The 5,435-nt window shown below is 46.2% G+C and overlaps 1 long non-coding RNA gene across 1 annotated transcript; it reads right to left on the bottom strand.

Annotated features, from left to right (window-relative positions):
- Positions 1–1,057: 1,057 nt before the first annotated feature.
- LOC111549547 lies at positions 1,058–2,198 on the bottom strand. The gene is made up of 3 exons (XR_002733773.1): positions 1,897–2,198; positions 1,396–1,545; positions 1,058–1,299 (listed from the first exon to the last, which is right to left on the bottom strand). It is a non-coding gene; the product is annotated as an uncharacterized LOC111549547 (long non-coding RNA).
- Between the last annotated feature and the right edge of the window lie 3,237 nt (positions 2,199–5,435).

The following is a 5,435-nucleotide window of genomic DNA, read 5'->3' on the forward strand; positions in this document are numbered from 1 at the left end:
ACATATACATATACATATACATATACATATACATATACATATACATAATGAGCTAATGCCTACTAGGTGAGGGCCTTGTGAGTACAAGGTCCCTGGCTCCTGAAGCCTTTGTCTAGAAGGATGGAGGGATCAACAAGGTGGGCACACAGCAGGTTCCGTCTTTGGTGCGAGCACCTGCCCACTCGGGTTTCTGGCAATATTAACCGGGCTTCACGATGGGTGAGGTGAGCTAGGAATGGGAAAGTGGATGACCTCAGATTCAGAGACTGCAGTTGTCACCTGGGGACCTGGCATGTGTGTGGAGGAATCTCCCACGGATTTGGCCCTGGGTGCCCAAACATGCACAAGGACAGGACTCTCGGCCTCAATGTTTTAGGAGCCCCCGGTCTTCTAAAGAGGGTTTGTGGTGGGGAAGAATGTTCAACAAAACAGAACAGTTACGGGTACTCTAGCTTGGCAACAGAGAATACTTCCTTGTGCAACTAAATGGCAATATTTGACAATTATGGATGACACAATTGAGCAACAACTTTCACTGTTTAACAAGCAGTGTCTCTGGAACACTAGGTTAGTGCTATTGGATGTTGACTGAAAAGTCAGTGGTTTGAGCCCATCCAGTCACATTAATGTTTCTAGCTGATGTGACCTTCCATCTGAGGAGTCTCTTCCTCGGACTAAATATATCTTAAAGCTTCTCTTCTTCCTGTCTCTTGTCTCTTTCCCAAGGTGCCTCTTTGTTGCTTGGGGCGAAAAAAGTCCATTTTTAATCCACACCCAACAAACATCTATCATTTCTTATCCTGGTTTTTAGGGTTTTGAGTTTGTTTGTTTTCTCAGCTTCTCATATTTGGAATACTGTAAACTCCTAACGTGGAGAACGACAGAACCTGAATCACACCTATGACGAAGCCACAGGCTCTGGGTGAAAAACCTAATCTGCCAGGGTTTGAAGTTAAACACATTAATCTTCTGTGCCTCCATTTCTATCATATGGGCTAAATCAGAACACTTAGGTAGTCCAATGTTTAAATGAGCAGTGCAGGAATAGCGTGGAGCCAATGCCTGTCATATAGTAATTGGTTAACATGCATGAGCTCCTATCAGCGTCAGGGCCTCCAGCATTTCCATCAGGCTTTGATCTTTGAAATGTCCTTCTTGATGTGAATGAATCATTCTTCAAACATTCTCTAACTGACGGCCATGAAATTGCTCCAATGTGTATTATTACAAATACAACTGCAGGGACCAGACTGACACATGCATCTGTCATGCATCGCTTGTCTATTTCTCTGTAGACACCTGAGGATGGAATTGTCAGACCAAAGTGTTTATACATTTCTGATTTTGCTAATTTCTTTCTAAATTACTGTGAAAAGACGATATAACAAGTCATACTTTTAACATTTTATGAGAATTCTTTTTTTCTTCATCTTCTGGCCAAAACTGGGAAGTACTTGCCTACCATTTGCTCTGAACTTACTTTGGCCAACATTTCTCTAGTCATACAGTGGGATCACATTGTATGCGTGACATCAAACTCAAATCCTTAAATGAAAAGAAAGATTAACATGATTGTATAAAAATTTATATTCAAAATACAATGAATGCAAATATATATGTGTATATAAATACATATATACACACATACATATATGGGAAAGGAAATTTTTTATTTGGTTACTTTATCAAAGTTATGTATACTTGAAAATTTGTTTAATAAAACAGCAGTCCCCTTGTGTACTCCCAGAGTTTCGTCACATAGAAGCAATTATTTATTTGTCTCCTTATGTCCAAACAGATATTATAACTTTGTGATTTTCAAGTTTGGGCACTATCTCTCCTTCACATACTTGCTCATCACCACCCCCCACCCAAACATGCCTCTCACTACCTTACCCTCTAACATGTTTGTGTCCTAGTTTGCTGGGTCAATTACTACATTGTTATAACTTGTATATTTTATTCAGAGTTCAGTCACATTGGATATACATAGCAGGAATGAAAGGCCGGTATCTTCAGGTACTCTCTCTCAAGTGGATAAGCTTCAGAGATTTTTGCAATCTTTGGTTACCTGCACCGTCTTTTTCCTATTCCAGGTAAGTACTGGATCTGATGGGCCCAGCTGAGGTCAGGCACTCACTCCTTTGAGGAGGGGTGAGCTGGACATCTTCATGTGTAGTACCAGGAAGACACTGTCCAAAGAGGGACAGGTCATTCTAAGACAGAAAAGTCAGTCTGGGGTACGGGTAGGAAACGAGGACACGAAAAGAAAAGGTGTCTGTTCTGTGAGGGGAGCATGCAGTAGAGGGTGGATTCAGAGTGGGAGGGGAGAGTTTTGAGAGATATGGGCCATGGATATTCCTCTGTGGGCTGAAGCCACACAGGACTCTTGGGGTCTCTCAGGGGCAGGGAGCTGAAGAGAATCTGCCCTCCCCAACCTCAGAGACTGGTAAGCGGATTGTCCTTGTCACCAGACAGAAATGGGGTCTGGGCCAGGGCAGTTCTGGTGGGAAAGAAAGAACAGGACATCTTCTCCTTAAGGTAAGGTCCTGAGTTCAGGTCTTGCTAGGGAGGGAGGTTACCTTGGGCATTGGCAGCTGAAGATGGTTGGCCAGACGAGGGCACTGAATCTATGTACTATAAACTTGTAGTTCTAGTAAAAGAATAGCTGCAGTAAAGGGTCTTTAGGAAGAGGAGGTGGAAGATTTGAGTTTGGTTGGGGGAGTCCAAGAAGAATGTCTGCCTTGCTGTGCAGAAGCCTTCTGCATAACCGTCCTGGTCCCCTTGCTCAGTCTCCTGGCCAGACCCCCAGAGTCCCTGCCCTGTGTGCCCTGGAAGTGCAGTCAGCTCAGCCAAGGCATCTCCAGCCGGGACTCATCCCTGGGCATTTCTGTGGCCTTGGGTGCCCTGGCCTTCTCCAGGCCCTGTCTTGCAGCCAATCAGCCTGCAAGGGAAGAGGGGAAGGAGGCTACTTGACGGTTAACTCTGAGCGGCTCCACAAAGCCCTGACTTAGCTCCTAGTCACTTGCAAACCTATATACCGCCATGTCATCCCCAAAACGATGAAAAGAAACTTTGCCAGGACTCATGCCAAATAGGGTGGGACTGTTCTGTAGAGGCGAGTTCTTAGGACATCAATAAGAGATGGAAACCAGCTGCTAGAAGGTGCCATAGTGGGATCCTTGGGGGCAGGGAGCAGTCACTGAACTGTCAGGGTGAATCCTGGCTCCTGGCCCGCACACACCCTTTCTCCCCCTCCCTCCTTCTCTCCTCCCTCGTGTCTGCTCTTTCCCCTCTCTCCCCCACATCCCTCAGGTACCTTCCATGGGCCCAGACCCCTCCTTTTTAGAGGCTCCAAAGTGAGCCCTCAAAACACTTGGTAACCTTGGACATTTCCAGAACTGGAGAGATTTGGCCACACCATTTTTATGAGCTAGGAAGGTCCTCCAGAGCTCTTGCCTAAATTTTTCTTCTGAGAAGAGAACAAAAGAGTTCTCATCTGATCTGGTCCTAAGGCAACTTCTTCTTGGAGCAGAGTCTGGGCAGGAAGAAGGGGGTTGCCCAGGGCCCTGGACTTGCCCCTCCCAGCTGCTCTGCTCCTCTCCCCTTCACTGCGGGAGAGCTGGCCAGGCATCAGGAACCTCTGTTCTCCACAGATGCTGGGATCCCAGGCTCAAATCTAAATATTGGCTGATATAGGAGGCTAAGGGAGGCAATTCATTGGAGAGAGGTGTCAGGATTTGGGACAAGAGCAGGATCTAGTTGCCGTCCACAGAGACTCCAAGGACAGGAATCCACTGGCAGCTGGTTGGAGGGGATCCCATGAAAACAAAATGAAACGCACACATTCATACTGGACCCAAGGCCAGGAGGTTAAAAACTGTGCCGTCCTAAGCAATGAAGGGATTAGGGCATCCTGGAAGGAAAGTTTTTCATATGGGTCATTTCTTCCTAAGAGAGACAGGGCGGCGGCCCAATGACATCAGTAAAAGAAAACTCGGGGTGTGGGATTGAGGGGAGGCAGCCTTTTTAGTGGAGGAGACCTGTCACCTGGAGGCCCAGGGTCACCCAGAGAAGGGAGGGGTCTTGCTGGGTTGCTGGATCCGGGACTCCAATTGCACACAGCCAGTGGCCTGGAGGGTCCAGGACCATGACTGGGGCAATTTGCCCCATTCCGCTTTGGGAGCAATAGAGAGGAACCTCACTGGAATTATGCAGAAAGGTCCCACTGAAACCTGAAGTCTGATCACTGTGTTCAGAGTCCAAGGTGCTCACCATTACACCGTGGACCCTCACACTAGCTCATAACTGGAGGTAACTGAGTTCATACTTAGCAACCATAGTTCTCACGCACCTATGTTAAAGCATTTCTTCTGATCCCTCAAGCAACACTGAGGAAAGTGGACCTGCGAGGGAGGAGTCGTCCTCTTTCTTTCTCTCTGCCCTCTCCATTGATCAGCTTTTATCATTTCATTTGCACCTCGGAAAATGAGGCAAAATCCAGTTTGGGCTCAGGGCCAGAGAAGAGCCCTTGAGGTCTCCCTCATGGAAAACATACTCTCTCAGTTTACCAGAGCTTCCTGCACCAAGGAGAAATTTCTGCAAACAGTAGTGTTATATTCTTTTTGCCTTCCCTCTTTTCCCTTTGCCCAGGAAGGCCAGATGATTGTCAGAACAGGTCTTGGGACTTCCTGGGTGCCTTGTCCCCTTCTTCCATGTAATAAATAATGGCTGACACCAAGCAACGGTGATTGGGAGGCAGGGAATCTTTCATTTTCTTCTTCATATACTTCTACACATTTGTTTGTTTGGTTTTGGCAAGATTTTCTCACCAGAAATGGAGATTTGTTGGATTTAAAATAAAAAGTAATCAGCCATGTTTTACATTTCTATAAAACACTGAAACCAGGCCATACTCCCCTTCTCCCAAAATCACCATATACTGTCAAGGTCAGGAGGCAGGGCCCTGACACTTAAGCACAGTGTGTTTTCTCAGAATTGGCCGAGTTGACGCCATTCCATTTTCTCAATATACCACAACCCATTAATTGCAGTTTTTAAAAGTGTACATGTATTTTTACCAAATCCCCAGGGGTTCAGTGTAGGTCCTGCTGCTCAGCACACAGAAAGCCAATCATTGAGACATTTAGTACTGCTGAAGAAGAAGGCTTTAATTGGGTGCTGCAGCTGAAGAGACTCAAGATGAGTCTCAAATCTGTCTCCCTGGTCTACTAAAGTGCGGGGTTTATGTAGCAGGGAAGAAACACAACTGTGTGTGGGAAAAGAGGAACTGGGGAGGGGTGAGGAAGCACTCATGATGAATGAGGGGTTTGGCATCTCATTATTTGGAGGCTGTGATCAGCTGAGTTTCAGGTCTATGATGCTTTTTGAGAAGCATGAGAGGCCTTTCCTGAGGAAAGAACTCAGATAAAACA

The sequence above is a fragment of the Piliocolobus tephrosceles genome, chromosome 1 (genome assembly GCF_002776525.5).
Source record: "Piliocolobus tephrosceles isolate RC106 chromosome 1, ASM277652v3, whole genome shotgun sequence".
Taxonomy (NCBI): Eukaryota; Metazoa; Chordata; class Mammalia; order Primates; family Cercopithecidae; genus Piliocolobus; species Piliocolobus tephrosceles.